Below are 15224 nucleotides of genomic sequence, written 5' to 3' on the forward strand. Positions count from 1 at the left end.
CAACCAACTAAATCCAGAGCTTGACCCACAAATCGGTGAGTACATAATTAAATTATGAAATCAGTACAAGACAACACAAGGTCAATGCATGAATACTTTACAAATGGTATTGAAAAACACAGCTTTGGTTCATCAGAGAAAAAGGAAAATACAATGGGTAAAAAACGTGGGAGCAGCATATAGGGAAAGTCCTCTTAAAATGTCCACACTGTCGACTGCCATATACTTGTCCCTTGCCACTTCATATTTGTCACGTGACGTCCAGCATCATACTTGTCTCATGGCGTCCACATCATACTTGTCTTTTTTGGTTTGGTTTGTTGTTTAACGCCGCACTCAGCAATATTCCAGCTATACGACGGCGGTCTGTAAATAATGGAGTCTGGACCAGACAATCCAGTGATTGACATCATGAACATCGATCCACGCACTTGGAATCGATGACGTGCATCAACCAAGTTAGCGAGCCTGACCGCCCGATCCCGTTAGTCGCCTTTTACGACAAGCATGGGTTGCTGAAGACCTATTCTATCCCGGATCTTCACGGGTATGGACCTTTCACTCACTCAATGAAACAAATCTGACAGAAATGATTTAAAATATTTACAATTACGGTTGGTTTGTTGTTTTACGCCGAACTCAAAATAATCGAGTCTTGACCAGACAATGCAGTGATTGATATCATGAGCATCCATCTACCCAATTGAGAAACGATGACATGCATCAACCAAGTCAGCGAGCCTGACCACCCGATCCCGTTAGTCGTCTTTTACGACCAGCATTGTCGCCTTTTAGCCTTTTAGCAAGCATGGGTTGCTGAAGACCTATTCTAGCCCGGATCTTCACGGGTCTCCACGCAATTAGGATACAATGACATGCATCAACAAAGTCAGCGAGCCTGACCATCCGATCCCGTTTGTCGCCTTTTACTGCAAGCATGAGTTGCTGAGGACCTATTCTACCCCGGATCTTCACAATTACGACGCAAATATGATTCCCATCGTTCAATCTTCACGGATTGATCCAAGGATAGTGGTAAAGTTTCCAGTGCCACTGTCATTTGATCAAAAATCATATCTACTCGAATCCCAGACAATAGCTCCATTTTCACTGCTGAAGCAAACGCTATAAAACAGTCTTGGATTTCATTCAACATCAGTCTAACAAACAAACAATTTTATCATTTTTTCTGATTCTCTTTCATGTCTTCAAGCACTAAACAATGTCTCTCTAAATCATCTATATAGCCTTGACATTTTAGAATTGTACAATGATCTCTCTACTGGCCAATGCGGCATCATATTTTGTTGGTTACCAAGCCATGTTGGCATCGTGGGCAATACAAAAGCAGACACTGCAGCTGCCCTTGAAAAGTATGTCTCTAACATTCTGATTCCACACTCAAAGTCTATATCAAACATTTAGGCAAACAAAGTGGAATACCCAGTTACATGTAGGTATGAACAAACTGCATGCAATAAAACCAAATCTAGGATATACCTACTTGGGTTGCCAGTCACGACACGGTGAAGTTATTTTACGACGATGTCGCATTGGCCATAGCCGTTATACCCATGCATATCCCAGCAAACAATTCTACGTTGTGACAACGTTGTGACAACGTTGACTTTTCGTTGCTACAACGTTGTGATGTTACGTTGTCACAACGTAATTCTGTAGACTCCCAGATTGGTTGCTACAACGTTGTGCGTAAACCAAAATACAACCAAATCAAGACGTTGTCACAACGTCCATTTTTTACGTTGCTACAACGTTTAACCAAAACGTCGCGACAACGTACCCAGCCAACAATTCTACGTTGTTACAACGTTGTGACAACGTTTACTTTTCGTTGCTACAACGTTGTGATGTTACGTTGTCACAACGTAATTCTGTAGACTCCCAGATTGGTTGCTACAACGTTGTGCGTAAACCAAAATACAACCAAATCAAGACGTTGTCACAACGTCCATTTTTTACGTCGCGACAACGTAGGTATCGCATACTGTTTACATATGGCGACACTACAGGCATTGCAGCTAAAATGTGAAGATCCTCCGTTTTTCGTCCCTTGTGATGAGAGAATTACAGTCAAGCATATTTTGCTTGACTGTACTTTTCTCTCACAAGGGGTTCTTATTATCATTCTTCGTCTTTAAAGGATCTTTTTAATAATATCAACGTTCGTTTAATTCTCGGTTTTTTAAAAGAAATAGTGATAGTGATTTGATAAATTTTGGATTTCTAATTGTTTTAAATTAGTGTGATATTATTAACAACTGATATTATTGAAGGCGGTGCCATTCAGGGGGTTAAAGTAGCATAAAATTATTGTCCTCCTGACTGTGGCACGCAAGTCCATCTAAATAAAAGTGTATAATATCAACTAGTGTTTTAATTACTTGACTATGGTTCGATGTTTTAATATTGGGTAGCAAATGACCACTTGTGACCAAAGTGATGACATAAATCCTGCTGGGGTATCATGCAGGAAGGAAAGGCACTGTAAGTCCCTGTGATCCCCAGTTAGGTGGTCTAGCTTTGGTTGCCACTGGTATATAGCCTAGTTTTATCTTTTGCTACCTAATCTATTGAAAATATTCTTTGATTTTAATTAGAACTGGTTTGTTTTAAACCTAAGCTGTGATACATTACTTACTGTTTTACTGTCCTTTGTCGACAGGTATTTAATAATAATTAACTTGTTTTCATCTCAATAAGGCTGCAATATTGCCGATGCGATGTAAAATTTCAGCTCACTCACTCATTCACATCATAATTGTCACGTGACGTCAGCCATCATACTTTTCACGTGACGTCCACCATCAAACGTGTCACGTGACGTCCACCATCATACTTGTCACGTGACGTCCACCTTCATACATGTCACATGGACTCCCACATCATACTTGTCACATGGCGTCCACCATCATAGTTGTCATATCGCGCTCACATCATCCTTGTCACGTGACGTCCCGCATCATATTGTCACATGGCGTCCACCATCATAATTGTCACATGGCGGCCTCATCATAATTATCACGTGACTTCCTCCATCAAAATGGTTGCAAAGCCATCGTTGTCTCTCATGTTTTCATTGAACATTTTAACATCTTTATGGAACATTTTTGTTATAATATTGATCGTTTTCAACCAACACTATGTGATAGTTGTTGACGTGAAAACATAAAAAGAACTTTTGGTCAGATTCTTGAAGGAGCAGAGCATCTCGTTTTAAATGTCAATGGAATTTAGACAATTTCGGAAATTGAAGTCATCCATTTCATCCCCATAACAGTGCTCGTGGCTTCAACCTAATTCGTAAAAGTCTGCGACTTGCCTCACTTCTTAATTCCTCCCACACCAAGCTAACACGTCTTGATATACGTCATAGAATGTTTACAGTGGCGTTAAGACCTCCCACACCAAGCTAACACGTCTTGATATACGTCATAGAATGTTTACAGTGGCGTTAAGACCTCCCACACCAAGCTAACACGTCTTGATATACGTCATCGAATGTTTACAGTGGCGTTAAGACCTCCCACACCAAGCTAACACGTCTTGATATACCTCATAGAATGTTTACAGTGGCGTTAAGACCTCCCACACCAAGCTAACACGTCTTGATATACGTCATAGAATGTTTACAGTGGCGTTAAGACCTCCCACACCAAGCTAACACGTCTTGATATACCTCATAGAATGTTTACAGTGGCGTTAAGACCTCCCACACCAAGCTAACACGTCTTGATATACGTCATAGAATGTTTACAGTGGCGTTAAGACCTCCTACACCAAGCTAACACGTCTTGATATACCTCATAGAATGTTTACAGTGGCGTTAAGACCTCCCACACCAAGCTAACACGTCTTGATATACGTCATAGAATGTTTACAGTGGCGTTAAGACCTCCCACACCAAGCTAACACGTCTTGATATACGTCATAGAATGTTTACAGTGGCGTTAAGACCTCCCACACCAAGCTAACACGTCTTGATATACGTCATAGAATGTTTACAGTGGCGTTAAGACCTCCTACACCAAGCTAACACGTCTTGATATACGTCATAGAATGTTTACAGTGGCGTTAAGACCTCCCACACCAAGCTAACACGTCTGGATATACCTCATAGAATGTTTACAGTGGCGTTAAGACCTCCCACACCAAGCTAACACGTCTTGATATACCTCATAGAATGTTTACAGTGGCGTTAAGACCTCCCACACCAAGCTAACACGTCTTGATATACCTCATAGAATGTTTACAGTGGCGTTAAGACCTCCCACACCAAGCTAACACGTCTTGATATACGTCATAAAATGTTTACAGTTGCGTTAAGACCTCCCACACCAAGCTAACACGTCTTGATATACCTCATAGAATGTTTACAGTGGCGTTAAGACCTCCCACACCAAGCTAACACGTCTTGATATACGTCATAGAATGTTTACAGTGGCGTTAAGACCTCCCACACCAAGCTAACACGTCTTGATATACGTCATAGAATGTTTACAGTGGCGTTAAGACCTCCCACACCAAGCTAACACGTCCTGATATACATCATAGAATGTTTACAGTGGCGTTAAGACCTCCCACACCAAGCTAACACGTCTTGATATACGTCATAGAATGTTTACAGTTGCGTTAAGACCTCCCACACCAAGCTAACACGTCTTGATATACCTCATAGAATGTTTACAGTGGCGTTAAGACCTCCCACACCAAGCTAACACGTCTTGATATACGTCATAGAATGTTTACAGTGGCGTTAAGACCTCCCACACCAAGCTAACACGTCTTGATATACGTCATAGAATGTTTACAGTGGCGTTAAGACCTCCCACACCACGCTAACACGTCTTGATATACGTCATAGAATGTTTACAGTGGCGTTAAGACCTCCCACACCAAGCTAACACGTCTTGATATACGTCATAGAATGTTTACAGTGGCGTTAAGACCTCCCACACCAAGCTAACACGTCTTGATATACGTCATAGAATGTTTACAGTGGCGTTAAGACCTCCCACACCAAGCTAACACGACTTGATATACCTCATAGAATGTTTACAGTGGCGTTAAGACCTCCCACACCAAGCTAACACGTCTTGATATACGTCATAGAATGTTTACAGTGGCGTTAAGACCTCCCACACCAAGCTAACACGTCTTGATATACCTCATAGAATGTTTACAGTGGCGTTAAGACCTCCCACACCAAGCTAACACGTCTTGATATACCTCATAGAATGTTTACAGTGGCGTTAAGACCTCCCACACCAAGCTAACACGTCTTGATATACGTCATAGAATGTTTACAGTGGCGTTAAGACCTCCCACACCAAGCTAACACGTCTTGATATACCTCATAGAATGTTTACAGTGGCGTTAAGACCTCCCACACCAAGCTAACACGTCTTGATATACGTCATAGAATGTTTACAGTGGCGTTAAGACCTCCCACACCAAGCTAACACGTCTTGATATACCTCATAGAATGTTTACAGTGGCGTTAAGACCTCCCACTCATACTTTTCTCAGGACATTTGTCCACTACATTAAATTCCTGTGCAAACTTACAAAATATAACACGAGCGTAATATGAAATATTTTGAGATTGCCGGAGGTATAAATTTATTGCATGTGAGACATAAAGCTGATATCAAATTTTAGCGAGTGTAATGTTCCAGTTAACAGCTGCTATTTCAAATTTTCCTCAGAACAAATTACTATTATTATTTTCGTTTTATTATTTGTAACTTGTTTGACATCGGATAAGAAAAGTATGCCTCGTTTTGGTTTGATGGTTGTTTCTATATTTAGGGGAGTCATTGTTTTTCTACAACAGGTGCTCAATTTTGTTTCAGTAAATGCAATTAACGAACTGTATTCTTTCGCCAACCGTCTGCAAAAAAGGGTACAAATTCTTTTCCCACAACGCCAGGCATATGTAAATTAAAAATTTCATTAAAACAGGTATGTTTTAAGAACAAATTATGCCCCCATACACCACTTGAAATGGTTGCTCCTAAGTATAAATGTTTTCTCGTGGACTTTTTATTTCTTTTCTTCTCTCTCTCTCTCTGATAAAGTGGATGAATGATATCTGAATAAATAGCGGAACTCGTCACCAATTACTTGGAAGTCACACATTGTACGTAGCCTTTTTTCTCGTGGTTTTTTGGAAACATACATTAACAACTAGAAGGCATTCAACAGACACTACATTTCTATGTGTACATAGTCTATCCTTAACGCTGCAAGAAAAAACAAGCTTAGCCAGTTCCTTTTACGAGTACAGGAAGTTATACACACCAACCTCAGTCCCGCACCAAATGTCACCTGCCCGAAAACATCCGTGCATGGTCACAATCAGCATTTGTCATCCTGTTCAAAAAGGCAACACTAAATGATGGAAAAAAACAGGGTCACTTGTTCATCCAGTCACAGCTGCCAAATCACTCAATCTACATTCAATCTTCCTCTACGAAAGCTGCAGGCCGAATGACTGATTCTCATTTGGCGTAGTAGTAGATATCCTGTTGGCTGGCACCAGCACTCTCAGAGTTACACACTAGTTCTTTCTGACCTCAGATGTTATAATTTCCTTTTACTTCACTGAAAGTAGTGAATATATTGTCAACAACAGGTGTAAAAGCTTTACCCAAGCGTCTTAGTGTTCATGGAGTGATTTGTAGTTGTTTGGTTGGTAACTTAGGCTTACCCTTTTTACAAATTACTTGCACCTTAATTACACCTCACTTTACCATTTTTTGTGTCGTAAAAGGCGACTAACGGGATCGGGTGGTCAGGCTCGCTGACTAGGTTGATGCATGTCATCGATCCCAGTTGCGTGGATCGATGCTCATCATGTTATTCACTGGATTGTCTGGTCCAGACTCGATTATTTACAGACCGCCGTCATATAGCTGCATGGAGTATTGCTGAGTGCGGCGTTAAACAACAAACCAACCAACCAACCAATCCCAGTATGAAATATTATATTGAACAATTTAAGCTAAACAGTCATATTTTTGCATGATAATGCCGATGCGCCGTTAAATTTTAACTCACTCACTTTTTACCTTATCCAATCCGAGCCGGCGAGGTCCGTCTTGGTCTGTCCAGCGCTCTCGTGTCTGCCGAGCCGGCGAAACCCGTCGTCGTCCGAGTAGGCGCACCCGTGGTTTGGGGTAACGCGAAAACCAAATATTTTCCCATGGACTTCTTATTTTTGTTTTTAATTACTCTTTTATTCAAATGACCAAGGGAACACAAACCAGTTTGTTATTGTGGTTTGTTGCTTAGATGTTTTAATACAGATATAGTTGTTGGTCATTTTGGAGTGGGCGATTTGGTTATCATTAAGAAGGTGAGTTGGTAATGATAAAGAGGGTGAGTTAATTATTATGAAGAGGGTGAGTTGGTTATTATGAAGAGCACGAGTTGATTATGATAAGGAGGGTGAATTGATTATAATGCAGAGGGCGAGTTGGTTATTATGAAGAGCACCAGTTGGTTATGATAAAGAGGGTGAATTGATTATAAAGCAGAGGACTTGTTGGTTATGATAAAGAGAATGAATTGATTATAATGCAGATGCCGAATTGGTTATGATAAGGAGAGTGAATTGATAATAAAGCAGAGGGCGAGTTGGTTATGATAAAGAGGATGAATTGATTATAATGCAGATGCCGAGTTGGTTATTATGAAGAGGGTGAATAGATCATAATTCTGCGGACGAGTTGGTTATGATAAGGAGAGTGAATTGATTATAATGCAGATGCTGAGTTGGCTATTATGAAGAGGGTGAATAGATCATAATGCTGAGGACGAGTTGGTTATGATAAAGAGGATGAATTGATTATAATGCCGATGCCGGGTTGGTTATGATAAGGAGAGTGAATTGTTAATAAAGCAGAGGGCGAGTTGGTTATGATAAAGAGGATGATTGATTATAATGCAGATGCTGAGTTGGTTATTATGAAGAGGGTGAATAGATCATAATGCTGAGGACGAGTTGGTTATGATAAGGAGAGTGAATTGATTATAATGCTGAGGACGAGTTGGTTATGATAAGGAGAGTGAATTGATTATAATGCAGATGCCGAGCTGGTTATTATGAAGAGGGTGAATAGATCATAATGCTGAGGACGAGTTGGTTATGATAAAGAGAGTGAATTGATTATAATGCAGATGCCGAGTTGGTTATTATGAAGAGGGTAAATAGATCATAATTCTGCGGACGAGTTGGTTATGATAAGGAGAGTGAATTGATTATAATGCAGATGCCGAGTTGGTTATTATGAAGAGGGTGAATAGATCATAATGCTGAGGACGAGTTGGTTATGATAAGGAGAGTGAATTGATTATAATGCAGATGCCGAGTTGGTTATTATGAAGAGGGTGAATAGATCATAATGCTGAGGACAAGTTGGTTATGATAAGGAGAGTGAATTGATTATAATGCAGATGCCGAGTTGGTTATTATGAAGAGGGTGAATAGATCATAATGCTGAGGACAAGTTGGTTATGATAAAGAGGATGAATTGATTATAATGCCGATGCCGGGTTGGTTATTATGAAGAGGGTGAGTTGGTTATTATGAAGAGGACGAGTTGGTTATGACAAGGAGGGTGAATTGATTATAATGCATAGGGCGAGTTGGTTATTATGAAGAGGACGAGTTGGTTATGATAAGGAGGGTGAATTGAGTATAATGCAAAGTGTGAACTGCCAAGCACGGCTGTGTCAGCATAATGTGGAAAATAAAGATGATCTCGCAGTAGGTATATGCTGCTGACATATCACAAAATAGGCCGTGATAATGCTGGAATGCTGCAACTAGTGCCATCACGGTGTTGTAACAGACTCTCTCACTCAAACAACCGTTATCTATTCTGTAACTGACGTGTCATAATTCCATGGATTCCAAACATATGAACATTTCATATACTGCATTAAGCAAGACAACATTTAATAGGATGATTACCTGTGTCACTTGGAAATCATTCATGATGCCATTACATTTCAACATTCAATCCGACTGCGTCAGTCGTTTCAAGCATTAAAATTTCCTTTAATCCTACAACGTAAAATATTTATCGGCATTGTGATCTCAGAAAGCTGTTATTAAATTTATCTCACACTGTCTTTCTTCATGTAGTAAACGAAAGCAATTTATCATTGAACATCAAAGAGCACTGAAATCAAAACTTGATGGTTATTGATTTTGCGTTTTAATAGTGTTTCGGATTACTTACAACTGCTTGCGTGTCAAATCTCGTTTGTTCACAGGCCGCCATCGAATGACATTAATATTCCTGCCGGGAGTTAGGTAACAAACAAACACCATTTCATGTCTGTTTGTGAGTGGCGGTTCTACAGGTAGAACAGGCCATGCACAAGGTGTCCGGGGTAGAATAGGTCTTCAGCAGCCCATGCTTGCCGTGAAAAGCGACTATGCTTGTCGTAGAAGACGACTAACAGGATCGGATGGACAGGCTCGCTGACTTAGTTGATGCATGTCATCGTATCTCAATTGCATGGGACCCGTGAAGATTCCGGGTTTGAATAGGTCTTCAGCAACCCATGCATGCCGTGAAAAGCGACTATGCTTGTCGTTGGAGGCGACTAACGGAATCGGATGGTCAGGCTCGCTGACTATGTTTAGTGCATGTCATCGTATCTCAATTGCATGGATCGATGGTCATGACGTTAACTGGATTGTCTGGTCCAGACTCGATTATTTAAAACCGCCGTCATATAGCTGGAATATTGCTGAGTGCGGCGTTAAACAACAAACCACCACCAACAACATCACTGCTTTTCAGTGATCCATTTATATAATTTGCATCACTATTTTGCGAAATTGGGACCATAATATATATATAAAAACAATGTATTTATTTCAAACTTTAAAGTAATTCACATTATAGTGCATCGGACTCAAACGTTTATGTCGTGGCCTGTCGTGAATCATCGTGGATCATGCGGCGTCCTCCATCTTAAACAACTTATTCACAAACCAATGAGGTGAAACTTAACAAAGTTTGTCCTGCCATGGCACCGAAACTGTTCAAGAGATTCGAATCCGATTTTCACTGTGGCACCCACGGCAGCTATAGTGTAAAAGCGCTTTATGACCATTACCCATTAATTTGTGCTAGAACATGTAATACAATGTTTTAACACTTGTGGTTATTGGTGAGGCCTTTGGCGATATTAGATTTTGAGGTTGCTTGAACTTCTTATGGCCATCAATCAGCAGGGCCCCCGTTCCACAAAGCGATCTTAGCACCGGGATGGCCGTAATCCTTCGTTAATTTGGTTGGTTTGTTGTTTTACGCCGCACTCAGAAATATTTAAGCTATATGACGGCGGTCTGTAAATAATCGTGTCTGGACCAGACAATCCAGTGATTAATATCATGAGCATCGATCCACGCAATTGGGATCGATGACATGCATCATCCAAGTCAGAAGGATGGGAGCTACGATGAACGTAGTGTTAGGATCGCTTTGTTGAACGGGGTCCTGATGTATCAAAATCTCGCGACATGTGCTATATGTGTAGCTGACCCGTGAAGATCTGGGGTAGAATAGGTCTTCTGCAACCCATGTTTGCCGTCAAAGGCGACTATGCTTGTCTCGCTGACTTGGTTGATGCATATCATCGTATCCCAATTGCACGGATCTATGCTTGTAATGTCAGTCACTGGATTATCTGGTCCAGACACGATTATTTACAGACCGCCTTCATATCGCTGGAATATAGCTAAGTGCAGCGTTAAACACCAAACAAAACAAAACAAAAAACAACAATTTCTTGGACCAATCCATTGATGCCGTCATGCAAGCACCTTACTTCGAAGCTTTGATCGTAGAATATTTGTTGTTTTTAAATACTTTGGCTTAAAATATCTAACAATCACCAGTAGCCATAGGGATGGTGTAAATCCTGCTGGAGTACCACGCAGGAAGCAGATGTACCGTAAGTCCCCATGGTCCCTAGTATGGTGGCTTAACTTTGGTTGCTGGCGATCTCTAGCCCAATTTTATAATGTATTGTTCCGAATAGTCACATTTTCTATGGTAACATGCAAGTTTTAAATCCATATCTGTGATAGTCTAGTTATTTTACTGTCCTTTGTCGACAGATTTTACAGTCCATATTTATATATCATTCCTGTACAACTTGATTTAGTCACGATATGGCTGAAATACTGCCGACGTGACTATAAATTTTAACTCACTCACTCACACACTCGTAGCTAGGAACGTCCGCCAGCTTATTAACAATACGCGGACTGGTGTAGGATTTGAATAAGTTCATTTCTAGTCCGAAATAGAACGCGTTAGCTTGACACACACGTGAAACTATTTTTTAAAACTATTTACAAAATGTCATTTGTACTGAAAAAAATATTCAAATGAAAACATTGTCAATGTTTTTGAACAATTATTTTTGGAAGTATTTTTATTTTCAAAACGCGGTGAAGTAAACACTTCCGGTGGCTCTTGCCTCATCCATCCTGCAAATGTATCAGAGCTCTTACTTTGTATCTCAGCTCATTATTCTACAAAGCATGTACATTTCGTATCAATGTAACAACATTATGTATCTTCTTCACCCACGGGCGCATCTCTGGAGTGCTCGTTGCTGTTCCACTCCATGCAAATCACAGCCACTGTAGTGATCAGCTGCCATTAGCACATTCCGGAGAACAGTTCACGAGGAGAAAGCAGGGGCAGACCAATCACCATTGGGAGGATCTCGCGGATGCTGCTGCTTCCGGTAAGAGTTTGCTGAGAGGTTCACTGACTGTTTGAGAAGTCTTGACCTTATATTTCTCGTAAACGTAACGTTATTCAGTTTGTGAACTGTTTGCCTACATGTATAGCATGGTGCGCTATATAATCGCGGTAGTTAATGCATAATAGATCGTCCTAGCGAACAGCAACATGTTTCTTATTCTTTGTTCTACTTTTATGACATCAATTAGGAGTGATCGATGCAAAGTACCTGTCATTAGCGACTCAAGGGCGGGCAACTCTTTATTATCGCGGTATGGCTCTTTTGTGGTATGACACGTGTGGAATATATGCTTTACGTCACTTCCTGTTTTGGATTATGCATAAATCAGTAGGCATACGACCTAGGTTGGGCCACTGGACTTCGTTCTACAAATTGTTGTTTTTTTTATCAATTTCGAATGGAGGTAGGGATAATTCCACTTCAAAAACATTCCAGAATATTTTAGTTATATTAAAAAGTTAACGTGTATACTTACGAGTAGCCTTGACATACCCTAACGAGTCCTGTAGTCGATCAAGCGATGTAATGTCGTGCTTAGATTTGCATAAGTAAACAATCGACAGGGTGTGTGGATTACAAGATTTACGGATACCGCGATAATATTTAGTCATACTATACAGCCAGTTAGAATTATACTGTGAGATTTGAAAACTTAAGGTTGATATGGACAAAACAAAGGTAGTCGTGTTCACGAAGGGAAATAGACGTTCGGCGCATGTTTGTTTGTTTGTTGTTTAACGCCGTACTCAGCAATAGTCCAGCTATATGACGGCGGTCTGGAATATTGCTGAGTGCGGCGTTAAACAACAAACCAAACCAAAAAATCAAATGTTATGGTCTATGGCGAATGTGGACGTGGCCATTTATATGAACATAAGAATAATTAAATATTGGTTTAAAATTTTAAAGATGCCGTGTTATACATTTCCAAGAAAATACGAAGTTGTATGAAAGCCATTGAGTTGAAAAGTGAGTTTATAATGTAAAACGTTTGTTCAATGAATGTGGACATAGTTATGTACGGAATGAACTATGTGTACCAGAAATTCCAGATAAATTATTTATTTCCACAAAACAAACCCTTAGAGATATGTACTTTCAAAAATGGCTTTCTTCACTTCTAGTAAATGTTAACTATAAGCTTTTTAAATCTCATATATACACAGAAAAATATCTTTTTTATGTCAATCTTAGAAAAATAGAACTTCCTTGGCACAATTTCGATGTATCAGGTCTTTGAATGGCATTTATAAATGTTGCACATAAGAAAGGGAATTTATGGATGTCAAAATGTGGAATTTTGTGCTGTAGAAATATTACTCTGCTGTTACACAGTGAAATAGTGTATATGAGTGCTCAATGTTGCAGCAACGTTTAGTTTGTTTGTGTCTTGTTTAACGCCGCAAAATTCTTGCTTTAGACGGTCAGGTGATTGATGTCATGAGCATCGATCCACGCAATTGGGATACGATGCCAACCAAGTCAACCAAGTCAGCGAGCCTGACCAGCCCTTCCCGTAAGGCGCCTTTTACGACAAGCATAGTCGCCTATTACGGCAAGCATGGGTTGCTGAAGACCTATTCAACCCGGGATCTTCACGGGTATAATTGCATCAACAAAATGATTATGTCCCTGAAAAGATGGTAAGGGAATGGATGTGACTTATATTTCAAAAAAACAATTCTCAGGATGTACCCAAAGAACAGAATAATTATTTTAATCACGAAGCATCAATGTTGTTACTTAGGTCTTCAGAGAATAGGTCTTCAGCAACCCATGCTTGCTGTAAAAGTTGACTATGCTTGTCGTAAAAGGCGACTAACAGGATCGGGTTGTCAGGCTCGCTGACTTGGTTGAAGCATGTCATCGATCCCAATTGCGTGGATCGTTGCTCATGATATTAATCACTAGATTGTCTGGTCCAGACACGATTATTTACAGACCGCCATCATATAGCTGGAATATTGTCGAGGGCGACGTTAAACAACAGACCAAACAACCAACTTCGCCACTAAAGCCTATATTATGGACGTTTAAATTACCTGGAACAAGATTGGATGGTATGAAGTGTTGTTCTGGCACACTCCATCTTTAGAAACGGCGACACACTCGAAGGTGTCAGTAACGTACTGATAAATTGTAAACGACGGCATCGGCGATTTCCCTTAAGGTATAGACGTCTCTATTGTACCATTAACTTCTGTGGTATGTGACAGATATGTTACTGTGTGTCGCAAAGGCCTTTCATGTAGTTGCATGTCATTTATCCTTCAGAAAGTTTTGTCCTTGCAACATAAAACTTTTTCGTTGTTTAACGGCGCACTCGGCAATATTCCATCTTTATTACCCGTCCGTGAAGAGATCACCCGTTTAATAAAAATGTGGCTGTATGGCTGATATAATGCCGATGCGAAGTTATCTTTTTAACTCACTCACTCACTTACCCGTGAAGATCCAGGTTGGAATAGGTCTTCAGCCACCCATGCTTGCCGTAAAAGGTGACTTGGCTTGAAAGAGGCGACTAACGGGATCGGGTGGTCAGACTTGGTTGATGCATGTCATCGTATCCCAATTGCATGGATCAATGCTCATGTTGTAAATCACTGGATTGTCTGGTCCAGACTCGATTATTTACAGACCGCTGTCATATAGCTGGAATATTGCTGAGTGCGGAGTAAAACAACAAACAAACAAACACTCACTTGCTTGATAACGGTATTCGAACCTACACCGAAACATCACTCCTAATTGTAATAACAAAGTTATTCATCCATATATCTCATCCTTACATACCCAAAAACGTAATGATACTACTACTACTACTTAAACGGTGTGGGTTCGAATCCCTGTTCGCCCCGATTATGTTGTTAGGTTTGTCAGCACCATACCCGTGCTCGTGGGTTTCACCAAAGTGGTAAACGTCTGAGACCTGCATCACTTCGGGCTTTTCTCCAACATTAAACTGACACGCCGTGATATAACTTGAATAATGTTAAAAGCGGCGTTAAACCCAACTCACTCACTTAAACGGCATATCGCATTCAATTTTCTATTTTTAAATATTTTCACGTCTATTGTTTCTAGTTTTTCTAGAATTCGTCATACATAAATACATGTTAAATATATTGTATGACACGTTTTTAAAAATGAGTTTTGATAATGACATGCAAGTTACGAAATATATCTCTAATGATTCAAATTTGAAATGTTCCCGAGATAAATAACTTGTGAATTATGGATGATGAGTTAGTTGCCTTTATTTTCCAAAATGTCACGTAGTAAGCATTCGGACGTCAAAATTTACAGAACGATGTGACATTGTGACTGTTTGTAAGTAAGACCTAATGAAGCTACTTATAAGAGGTTCACAAGTGAGTGAGTGAGTATGGTTTTACGCCGCT

Source organism: Haliotis rufescens, unplaced genomic scaffold (genome assembly GCF_023055435.1).
Source record: "Haliotis rufescens isolate VD_foot unplaced genomic scaffold, xgHalRufe1.0.p SCAF_33, whole genome shotgun sequence".
Taxonomy (NCBI): domain Eukaryota; kingdom Metazoa; phylum Mollusca; class Gastropoda; order Lepetellida; family Haliotidae; genus Haliotis; species Haliotis rufescens.